Genomic DNA, 12,689 nt, shown 5'->3' on the forward strand with positions numbered 1-12,689 from the left:
CATATTGATGGGGAGAAAAATAACTGTTCTGTTATTTGCTTTTCTTTAAAAAGCTAAACAGAACCTGGAGCCCCCAGCATCCAGGGGTATGGTCACAGACTAAGCTAGAAATGTGCTGCTAAGTAGAAAAAGTTGAGAGAGTTGTAGTTCGTGTGAGAGACAGATCTGGAGAAGTCTGTAGTCAGTATTAGCTGGCTTTTCCTTGCATGAATTCCATATTACAGGGAGCACCTGTATTAGGTCCCTCAAGAGTTTTTGGATTTCCAACATTGAATTCCTCCTCTGGTGCACTAGGGCACATGACTAAAAAAGATGTAAACTGTAGCATCCCTCACCTTACATAAAGGTCATCTTCTCCTCCTTTCCATTTATTCTATGCAGATGGGCTTCTGTTTTATTATCAGTGAACTAGAGCTCACAGGAGAGTAGTGCTTGCAGAAATCACACAGACAGAAAGGATAAAATATAGGTAGGATATGTCTTGAGCAGTTCCCCCTCCCCACCTCCTCCTTTCTGGTGTAGCTACCTGTGTTGTGTGCCTTTTACTCTACACTTTATTTATTTATTTATTTTTATCTGTATACTTATTACCTACCCATCACAGAAGTCCCTGGGCAAGGTTCCTGGGGCCTCTATTTCTCAGCATCATGATTTAGAATTAGCTACTGGGAGGGGGGAGGGGAAGGGAAGCACTCAAGTTCTCCCTCTGCTAGCGCTCCTTAACAGATTAGAATCCAACCCATTGCCTTTGCAAAAAAAATTCCACACATACATACCCACACATGCACAGTTTACTCCTGCTTTACAGCTGCTGAATTGAGATTAACAGATGACTTCCAGCTGCCATATAATATGACACAGATAGCAGGTGTTGAGGCAGGTATTAATCTACACAAATTCTAACGTTGTGTCTGCTGAACTGCACTGGTATCGTGGCTACAGTCTTAACTGCTACCATGTGTACACTGAATACATTCTGCTGAGCAGGGAGATAATCGTTTATGCTTAAATGGAATCCAGTAGGTATTATCTTCTCCACAATCTTTTTGAGAAATTCAAGATAGACATATAAAGATAAACTCTCAACCACTTGCTGCGATAAATGAGGGTGAGGGGGATGAGATGCTGTGACAGTTATGTTGATCGACCCTGGAGTCTCTGTGGCTGGAAAGAGGGGAGGAAGGTGCTCTTTCCTGGATAGAGATCATCCTTGCCCAACTGTGATGGAAACACTCTAGCCCTTTGATGTTAACACCTTTTGATTGGAAGGTCCAGGTCTGGTGGACTTGGCTGAAGGCCCCGGAGCAAATGTGGAGTGGGGTCTGAAAAGGGGAGATGTTCCTTTGTCTGAGAGTTGATTGGAGTTGGGTTTTGGTGTTTATCAGGGGAATTGCCTCCCCTGTGTATTTTGCCATGAAGAAAGACAGGGGGGAATGATGCTAAAGGGGGTTGCAGATACACAAGGAATTGGGACATCTGGCAACAGTGAAACGATATACCATGGATTGTGAGTACCTAGTGAGTAACTTTTCATTTTATTTTACTTACTGCACCTAGATTTATTTGTGCCTTGTAGAAATAACGTTGTTTAAATACAGAGATTCTGCATAAGTCCTCACCCATCTGCTCTGGCTTTTTGGAATGCTACAGTGCTACACCCCCTGTGGAGTTGGCCTGAGACCATGAGACAGAGGCCCCTTCCGCACACGCAAAATAATGCATTTTCAAACCACTTTCACAACTGTTTGCAAGTGGATTTTGCCATTCCGCACAGCTTCAAAGAGCACTGAAAGCAGTTTCAAAGTGCATTATTCTGCATGTGCGGAATGAGCCAGAGAGAGAAAAGCATTGGATTTTACCCAAGGTGGTGGTGGCTAGTCTTGCCCCACAACAACCTGGCAGGGATCATGAGACTTTTCTGTCATTGTATAATTCTATAGAGACACAACTACATTCTCTATAGAGTTCTATATTCTCTATAGCAGTGGTTCTCAACCTGGGGGTCGGGACCCCTTTGGGGGTTGAACGACCCTTTCACAGGGGTCGCCTAAGAGCATCAGAAAACGGTCTTTTTATATTTTATATATACCAATGTTATGGTTGGGGGTCACCACAACATGAGGAACTGTATTAAAGGGTTGTGGCATTAGGAAGGTTGAGAACCACTGCTCTATAGAGTTCTATAGAGACACGACTACATTCCTCCACAGTGATTTGGAGATGAAAGTACAAAACTAGCAAAAAGAATGTGTGCAAGTTATAAATATCATAATAAATATCATAATAAATATAATAAATATCATAATAAACATAATAAATATCTTGCTAAAATTATTAGCATTGTTGGACAAACTTTCATAATTTATGCTCATGAAATACCCAATCTGAAAGACCTTTTTTGAGTTAACCCGTCTTCCCACTTCTTCCCACATATGGTTACTATGCTGCTTGCTCATATCAACTTCCTTACCTGTTGTCCAGTTTGACCAAACTTGTCTTAAGCAAGTACAAAACTAAGAAGATTTTCCCCAAACAATATTTTTCCCTTTGCTGATACCTATAATTTACAGAACCAGGCTGAAACAAGTGAGGGTGCTGCCCATCAAACTTGCCCAAAATCAATCAGTGAGCTTCATGGCTCAGCACAGATTTGAACTCTGAGATTCCAGGCTCAACAACCATTTTCTGCTGGCTACGTCACACTGATGAAGTATGGTTTCTGCAAGAAGCCTGATGATTGGAGTAGACTGCTCACATGGTATTCAGTATCAACACAAATTGGTCTGAAATGTAACATTTACAAAGCACTTGTCTAGCTCAAGCATCAGGAAAGGTATTGCATGGAGTTTTCGTGAAGAAGAGAAAGCTACTTTTGGCAATGGCAGCATGGTGTAGTGTTTAAGAGCAGGTGGATTCTAATCTGGAGATCTGGGTTTGATCCCCCACTCCTCCACCTGAGTGGCAGAGGCTTATCGAGTGAACCAGATGTGTTTCCGCACTCCTACATTCCTGCTGGATGACCTTGGGCTAGTCCCAGTTCTTTGGAACTCTCTCAGCCCCACCTACCTCACAAGGTGTCTGTTGTGAGGCGAGGAAGGGAAAGGAGTTTGTAAGCCACCTTGAGTCTCCTTACAGAAGAGAAACATGGGGTATAAATCCAAACTCCCCCTCCTCCTCCTCCTCCTCCTCCTCTTCTTGCTCACAATGTTTGCCATCTGTAGACTAGGAAATACATCAGTAATTATTATTTTATCTTTGTTTATTATTCTTGGCACTGTGTGTTTTGTCTTGAGCCTCAGATGGCATCTTTATACATTTGTTTTAAATAAAAAAGCAGAAATTTTTAAAATTACACAGGTTTCCCACAATCTGTTTTGTGCAGCTAATCCACAAAGCAAAGATGTGAGTGATAGAGTGAGGTACGTTTCCACACCTCCTCCTCAGTTCTAGGAAATGATCTACATGTCTTCATGCCTAGATCTTTTCAACACTCATGCCTCTGGTTAGTGGGCAAGTTTGTGTGGTAAGGATTCAGGAAAGATACACAGTGGCCTCCATAGCATGATGATTGGATGTAAAAATGTGCTGTGTTGAGCCGAGACATGTTAACTGGTTTTTCAGATACCATCAACTATATTTAAACAAGCCTGATGCCTGAGTGCTCTTTGCTGCTGGTATGTTATACATAAAATATGTTGAGTCAGTGATAGCATTCTTATCTAAAGACAGAAGCCAGCAAAATTTCATCTAGCGCACTCCGTCAGATTGTTCGCTGACACAAGACAGCGGGCAACTCGCTGTGACAAATGGGTGATTGCATCTGACTCTCAGGAGAGGGGCTGTTTTCATTCTCCCTCACCCGCTGTCTCTGTTCCTGCTTCCCTAGATATTTGCTGCTTAGAGGAGAAAGCAGAACAAATAGTTGGTGCAGCAAAGATGTTATTAGCCATGCCATCAAAAAGAGCCTGGGTGAAAATTAGCATTGCAGCCCTTCCATCTTGCTGGTTTGAAGGAGGAATAAAGTGACTCTGTGTTGCTAGAAAAGCAGACCCAAGGAAAATAACGGATCCATTTCTATCCTGAATTGGTTCCTCTAGGATGGGAAAATACACAGATGGCTATGAGGTGATGGTACAGCCTATGGAAATCTGATACAGGGCAAGTATGTGCTGTAGATACCTCAGATCAACTTTGGCCTGTAGTCAACAGCCAATGGAGACGGGTTCCCAAATGAGGTCAGTGCAATCACCATAATGTAATGGAAAATAGTCTTGCTTTTCAAAATATGGGTCTTGTATTTCACTAGGCAGGAGTACAATTGAGATGGCTGCTGTTAACCCTTTAAGAGCAGGTTATGGCTAAGGCATGAGCTACGATCTGGAAAGTCTCTTGTTTAAATCAGCAACAAATTCAGCAACAGAGGGCCTTAGGCAAACCTCTGTCTTTCAGCTCAGTGTATAATATAGAGATCATTGTAACGTTTGTATTGATATTAGGCAGGAGTACAATTGAGATGGCTGCTGTTAACCCTTTAAGAACAGGTTATGGCTAAGGCATGAGCTACGATCTGGAAAGTCTCTTGTTTAAATCAGCAACAAATTCAGCAACAGAGGGCCTTAGGCAAACCTCTGTCTTTCAGCTCAGTGTATAATATAGAGATCATTGTAACGTTTGTTACTGAGATAATTTTAGGATTAATGTAAAGTTAGTTACAAGATAACAAGCTGAGACCCAGCAAGGAATCTAGGGGTGAGGGAAGGAGTTTCAAAGTCCCACTGCTAATTTCCTATCTCACATTTTCCCCTTGACTTTTCACTATTTTCATAATTTTGTCTGTCTTGGAACTTAGTTCTCATCAGTATAATTATTTGGGGGGTTCTTTTTAATAAATTGTGTCTTAGTATGTACATATCTGGGCGGTCCCCCAAGTGTACAGAGACCTCTACCATGTCTGTGTATGGCCTCTCTTGTGGCTTGCACAATTTCACTGGTGGCCAACCGACCACTTGGATGTACGTAAAGAATTCAGAACATTAAGCAAGCACCACACTAATCAGTTCAAGGATACGCAGTAACTTTTGAAACAATTGGGAAAACATGTTTGAACAGTTCTAAAGGCACTAAACAGTTTTTATAAGTGCTATCGGCTTATTCAATATTGCTAATTTCAATTATACATGCATTTTAAAATTAAATCAGATTATAGGTTAAATAATTTGTGTATTGATATTAGCATTTGAGTTACTCAGGATTTCATGATTTATAACTTGCATTGCTTATATATTTCATTGTGTGGCACTGGAGCTCTTAAGATGATCCAAAATGCCTTTTCTGAAATGGTTTAATGGACCAGTTCCCAATACCCTTTTTGGTACAAGATTATATTGTTTACAAGTTACAGTGAATGCAAGAGCCCTGTACACAAGCTACCACAGAGACATCAGTGTTCAGTGTACGCTTGGTTTTCCTTTATAAGTACATGGAATAATTCTCATGTTATATTCAATATGTGATTGCAACCACACATTTATCCAGGTACTGGTCCCTGGTTTGATTTGGTAAAGGAAGTGCATGTTGATTCTTTCTTACAAGAAGGATGTACGGGTTCTTACTATAACATGTGAACAGGGCTACTGAAACCATCTATCTATTATCCTGGTAGTTATTGAACTGAATTTTATTATGTGACTGCCGAGGGCCTTTTGTACCCAGTATTGAAAAACGTTAGCTCAGTTGCAGTATAACACAGATTGAACTACTTTATGACAAAGCCTTATTGGAAATGAGTCTATTCGATAGGAACTATTCATGTACTGATGCTTCTGTTGCTTGATAGTTTTTTTAGGGGGAGGGTTTGGCAGATTCCAGTGCAATTCAATAGGCTATCTTTTGGTTCCTGAGATAAATGTTTTTGCATCCACTTTATTCTATGTCCATTTCCATTATGTTCTTGATATGTTTTTGGACTTATTGTTATGAACACTGATTCATTGTTGGTACCTGTTGCTTTAAATGCACAAGGGGGAAAAGTGTGCCTGGGGTGAGGGAAAGTTCTATAAATTCTGGTTTTGTCTGCTTGAGGAACCTGGGAAAGGAAAAAACAAACTCGCATGTCCAAATTGTCACATCTTGCCCCCAGATCCCACTCTGCAAGGCAGAATTTTAATTGCTGATCAAACAGTGATCTTTTCTCCTGTCTGTTTGAAATTTGACAAAGAGGACCCTAGATGAAGAGGTACAACCCCTGAGAAAACTTGCAATCAGAAATGTTATAAATTAAAATGATATAAACCTAAAGCAAATCTACAATTAAACAAATACCCTTTGTTCCAACCATAACGAATGTGAATGAAATTTGTTTAAAATGAACATGAAAATGAACAATAATCTATAAACATCCACACTGCTCCCTTTAGTGGCCCAAGAGCTATCCATCATCTAAGACTGTGCTCAGGTTGTGAGATTCCATGTTTGAGTCCCCAATACATATTCACCCAAATTTTTGGTATCTAAATTAACTTATATGAAGAAAAAAAAACTTCCCCCCCCTCAGATATGCTGATTGTCTAATGTTAAGTCTTGGAATCAGGAAAGGAAGAACGCATTGGGTTAGAACTAGTAATTAGGTAGTTGTGGTACTGCTGAAAACTGCTTGGATCATCCGCTTCCTCTGAAGTAATCCTAAAAGAACAGTCCTCTCAGCTCACTTTCCCTAGTACATGTAAAAGGGGGATGGAAGAATAACCAAACTTTCTCACTGTTTTCTTTCGGATGCTGGGAGAGTCAGCCTAGGAATCCTTGCCTAGGAAACTCCATAAAGGACAGAGGACCTTTCTCTTCTCTCCCTCACTCTCTTACTCTCCTTCTTCCACCTCAGAAAGTAATCTCATCCTTTCGTCACATATTATTGAAATCCCAGCTCTTTTAAAAAACTCTCATTTTTGCCCAGACTGAGAGCATGTCATTTGGAAGTGATGTGCAAGGCAGGAGATAACCAGGTAGAACTCAGCGATTCGCCACAGAAAATGGCTCCATGTATGGCTGTAATGCTATCAGAGTCTGTCCCTCAATAGCTCTTTACTTCTCCTGAGCTCACAATCTGCTGATTCAAGAACTTTGTCTAGAGGAGGAGGAGAGGAACTGGGGGTTGTGGAGAGAGTTGTGGAGATAGATATAAATTTAGTGTGTTTGTGGTCCTAACGGAGTGCATATGAATGCAGAAGCTTTTGAGAAGTGGGGAGGAGGGCTGTCATTTTCCCTCTCTCATTCTGTGTCCTCATTTCATGCTTTAGTTGTGCTGATTGGGCGGGCTGAATCCCCTCAGCTAACTGCTTAGTACAAAACAGTTGCACTTCAGTTTACAGTGGATAAAAGCTAGAGGCAAACCAAACACAAGCAGCGGATTTAACAAAGGCAAATGTGGCTCTCTAGATGGCCCAGAAACAGGAATCACTGAAATGGATGATTTCTAGTCACAAAGGAGGAGGGTAAAGAAGTGCGTACATCCCAGGCATTTCTTATTTCACTAATTACATATGAGTTATATTTACATGTAAAACAGGGAAGAGGCATTTTCTGTTCAGCTTGGTTTGAACACTGTGCCTTTTTCCAAGCAGCAGCAAGTATACCAAATTCAGAATAGTTCCCTTGGTAGCTTGTTAATTACACATTACCATATATCATGTAACTATAAAGCCCTAGCAGGAGCATTTAAATATTTTTTTTAATTTAAAGTTCCTTTAACATCAGCACAGAAATAAGTTTTGTACACGAGGAACACTTTTCTGTTCCCAATGGAAATGGTCCAGACTGCTCATACTACAAGAATTTGAGTGTCCATTATTTCTAATGGTTTGCATGATTAGCTCCTGTTACAAATGACATAGGGACATTTTTGTGGACAAGCTACACAAATATGTACCTATTTTCACCTATGATATACTGGAGTGTATGAAAGAAACCCCATAGTGCTGGCAGCGCCTGATGCCGGTGTTTTGGATTTAGAACAGTGATGCTACCAACATTCTGGCCAGCATAACTGCCATACAAACAGGGGGCAAAACTGGGTAGAGTTGGGGACATCATAAAGGAAGATGAGAATTTTAAATCAGAATTATAGTTATATTTAGAGGTCAGTCTCTGTCCCAATGGTGGCACAAAATTATGCCAATAAAAGAGGAGGCTGGAGTAAAGGCACTCCCATTAGGCTCAGCGGCAGCCTGCAGCAACTGTCTCTTTGCATTGCCCCTTCAACCACATCAAAGGAAACAATTCCAACTAATGCAGGAACTGATCACAGCACCCCGACAGCAGTATAAAAAACCTCAGCAAGGGAACTTGGAAGTTATGTCAAGACATACAAATGGAGTTACTTCATTCTGCCCCCAAGTATGGAATACTATGGGCAAACAAATGGGAACCGAGAGGGTGGGGAATTTTGTTAAGTAGGCATGTTGCACGAATACAAACAGCTAAGACTAACAACAAAAAAGAATGGGTGTTTATTCAAAATTCCATATCACTAAAATTGCCAATAGTGTTCCAATAGTGTTCTTGATATGATGGCAAAGAATTTTCTTAGAGACTTACAGATACTTCTCTCTAATTTTTTTTTAAAAACCAGGAACTTCAACTCTGCTGCTGAAGTTGGACAACCAGGCATTCCATATAGGTTCGCAAGGAAGGGGAGGCTATCCACTGGCTTAATTTCCCTCATACTCAATGATGGATACAAAGAAAATATAAAAATCATATTGCTAAAAACACTGCAACAAACAATAAGAATTTCTTGGACAACAGAAAGAAGAATCCAGGTAGAAAGGTGCTGGGGTCCTTGGACAACAAAAGTGGTGAAAGAGTTGCTAAAGGAAGACAGATAGATTGTAGAGAAACTGAATGAATTGGGGTGCTGTGTGGTTTCCGGGCTGTATGGCCATGTTCTAGCAGCATTCTCTCCTGACGTTTCGCCTGCATCGGTGGCTGGCATCTTCAGAGGACAGATCCTCTGAAGATGCCAGCCACAGATGCAGTGGCTTAGCCAGAGAGCTACAATGTTAAGCAGAACGGCCAAACAGCCCGTGAAAGCCTTCGACAATAAACTGAATGAATTGTTTGCAACACGTTTTACAGTGAAAGTGTGGTGTGGTTACTCATGTCACAGCAGTTGTTTAGGAGACATGCTGGAAAAACAGAGTCAAACAGAGATAAGACCCTTTCTGCACGGGCCAATAAAAGTGGGGGGAAGATGGGTTACATGAACCTGCTCCTGTTCTGGCCCCTTTGCACAGCTATTAGCATGTTGTCCGGTGTAAGCTTTCAGCACTGAAGGTGCTTTTTTCTTCTTCTCTTCCTTGCCTAGCTTTTTTGTTTCCCTTGCTTGACCCCCTGGACCATGAGATGGTCTATTTCCCCCACATGGCTGCACACAGTATTCCAAATGCAGCTACACCATAGGCAGTGGTGGGATCCAACCAGTTCTCACCACTTCTCTAGAAGCGGTTACTAATTTTTTCTGAGTGCTGAGAAGGGGTTATTAAAGCAACCTTCCTGCCCAATAGGGACTGGAGTGCGTGTAAAGGCTTGGCCAGCCATTGTTTTGAACTCTACCCCAATCGGAACCTGTTATCAAAATTTTTGGATCCCACCACTGACCATAGATCTGTACAAGACAATGTGTGTAGTGGTTAGAGGATTAGACTAAGGATCTGGGAAATTCATGCCAAAAGCCTTGTGTCTTTGGCCATGCCCAGGTTTAAATACTTGCAATAAGAAGGGAAACAGAAAATCAGCACAGATCGTATTCAACTAGCAGGCAACTTCCCAAGAATCCCTTTGATACTCAGCATCCTGAATACTATCTTGTTCTCTATGATTTTGGCTATTTCACAAGTCTTTTTGAACTCCAGCTATGAAATATGTACTAGATCACCCATGACCATATGTTTGTTTCCGTTCTTTCAGAACCCATTTAAAGTTTTGTGGCACAGAAGAAGCACTTTTAAAGCCACAGGCCAGTTTGTTCCTCCATGTCCTTAATAATTTCATCTTTACCAATAATTTACACCAATATACTCAGAACACACATCAGAAGAATCAGCCTGTAATAACTTGGATCTTCTCCCCTGAGCTGGAGGACTTCTGGGTGATTCCCACAAGATGTCATCCTAGGCCTGTGGTGGCGAACCTTTGGCACTCCAGATGTTATGGACTACAATTCCCATCAGCCCCTGCCAGCACGGCCAATTGGCAATGCTGGCAGGGGCTGATGGGAATTGTAGTCCATAACATCTACCATGGCCTAGGCTCAGAGGGGAAGGCCCCTTCACGGTAAGTGTCCAATGGTCTCTCTTTGACCTCTTTTTAAAAATTGGCATTACATTTGCTACCCTCCCCCCTTTATTTTAGGAACATTTTGCATATTTTTGTTAAGTGATCAACAATTTTGCATTCCAGTTCCTTAAGAACTATTGGGTATATGTCACCCTGACCCAGTGGCTTGAAATTTGCCTTTTAACTCTAGCATTTCATCTCTTAGGCCCTTTCCGCATGGGCCAATTAAACCAGGTAAAAAAACCCGGGTTGGGGAGAACTTCACACAGGTCCCGATGCTAACACGGATCTGCTGTGTTTCCCCCAACCCTTTTTTTTACAATCGTGTTATGTGCAATTCGTTTAAACGTGGCTTGCGGCCGCAGCAGAACAAATGGCCGCATTAGCCATGCGGAACCATGCAGGAGAAATGGACCGTCTCATGGTCCGGGGGTCAAGCTGGGAAACAAAAAGGGTGGCATAATTCTATTAAGGAACAACCAAATTCTATTAAGGAACAACCAAAAGGACACAGTGAGAGTGTAGCGGAACTAGAGGCAAAAATAAATTGTTCAGAGATAAAAACACGAATATTTAGATGCCTCAGTGGTGCAACACTTTGTAGAGAAGGGCCATACAGAGAATAATATAAGATTCTTCATGTTATATACATTTAAAAACCGACCCTTTAAACAGATTGATTTAAAACAAAAACTTTTACAGACTGAGGCTAGATTTATTTTCAAGTTAAAAGCATATCATTCTTATGGTTTAAACAATGAGATCTTTATTGATTTAAGAATGCACTGGTGGTATTGTTGGCGCTTTATGGTTCCTCTGTCTTGTATATGTTCACAAGTTTTGACAGGAGCTGTAAATATAAGAACATATAACTTTAATTAACAGCTGCAAATAATTATTACTGCTTATTAGCTCTATCTTTTTATAAAATATTGAGTAGCCTTGAAATTTATTTAGCACTTTTATACAACATATTGTTGCCACCTAGCCCATTGAACATCCAGAAATGCATGAAAGTTGATTCTATTTGTAAGTATTACATATTAATAACTATTATAAACATTTATTGATTTTTTAAAAATATTAAACATATTTAAAATATTAAAGAGAATGTTTGAAGCGTTAAAATATTAATGCATTTAATATTACATTTTAAAAGCAGGTATTTATTGTTCTTCTAATAATTATTGTTACTAATATTCATTGTTCTAAGATTACCCATGAAATGTTGTAATGGTCTATTTTACTAGAAAGCTTTAAAAGGGGCTTGGACAGATTTATGGAGGAGAAGTTGATTTATGGCTACCAATCTTGATCCTCCTTGATCTGAGATTGCAAATGCCTCCACAGACTAGGTGATCAGGAGCAACAGCCGCAGAAGGCCATTGCGTTCACATCCTACATTTGAGCTCCCCAAGGCACCTGGTGGGCCACTGCGAGTAGCAGAGAGCTGGACTAGATGGACTTTGGTCTGATCCAGCTGGCTTGTTCTTATGTTCTTAAAGATATCCTGTATAGAGGCAGTCACCTCATCTCACTACAGAGTGAACAAGTTTATAGTGAAATGGACGAAAGACACCAGGACCTTGCCTTCTGATATACCCAAAGGTCTATTTTGGACTGTGATTCATAGACCTTGGCTTACACATTTGTTCCTTGACTTTGCTTCAGGAAATAGTTCCTACATTATTTCTTTATGTTTTATTTTGTGCTGTTTTGTTCATTGCCATACATTAGTTTGTTCTTATTTGTGGCTTGTTGTGCTGTATGTTTTGCACCTATTAAGGCCAATGGGGGCTTCTTGGCAGCAGGGAGGCTGTTTCGCTTGACCAGCCTCCCCACGTTGCAAGGAAGCCTCTTTGGGGATGGCAGCCCAGTGAAAGCCCCTTTGGATGGGGCTGCCCATTGGCAACATTCGGCAGAGTAGCAGCTATATCAACCGTATATCAACTGGTAAAGATTCAGCTCATGGACCCATGTGTACAGGGTCATCTCAGTACATGTCAAGAAGACAGCACATAGGCGGATTCTGCATGGGACAAAAACAGCAGTGTGAAAACGATGTGAAAACAGTGTAACAGGGTTTAAAATGTTTTCACACTGCTGTTTTTGGCCCATGCGGAATCTGCCATAGTGATTCTGTTGGTTTTTCAGAACATCTGCTTCTCCTTGAAGACCATACCATGAAGGAAACGTTTTCAGAACACATCCTTGCAAATGAAGTTAGAAAAGCATTTATTCTGTGACTACAACCCCTTCTGCACATGCAGAATAATGCACTTTCAATCCACTTTCATTTGTTTGCAAGTGGATTTTGCTATTCTGCACTGCAAAATCCAGCTGCAAAGTGGATTGAAAGT

The 12,689-nt window shown here is 40.9% G+C and overlaps 1 long non-coding RNA gene across 2 annotated transcripts in view; it reads right to left on the reverse strand.

The window, feature by feature from the left end:
• Positions 1–11,037: 11,037 nt before the first annotated feature.
• LOC125437481 overlaps positions 11,038–12,689 on the reverse strand; it is a 47,149-nt gene continuing 45,497 nt past the window's right edge. For both annotated transcript variants that reach the window (XR_007245220.1, XR_007245221.1), the window contains one exon: positions 11,038–11,179. This is a non-coding gene — a long non-coding RNA (uncharacterized LOC125437481). The remainder of the gene's footprint in view (positions 11,180–12,689) is intronic.

The sequence above is a fragment of the Sphaerodactylus townsendi genome, linkage group LG08, assembly GCF_021028975.2.
Source record: "Sphaerodactylus townsendi isolate TG3544 linkage group LG08, MPM_Stown_v2.3, whole genome shotgun sequence".
Classification (NCBI taxonomy): domain Eukaryota; kingdom Metazoa; phylum Chordata; class Lepidosauria; order Squamata; family Sphaerodactylidae; genus Sphaerodactylus; species Sphaerodactylus townsendi.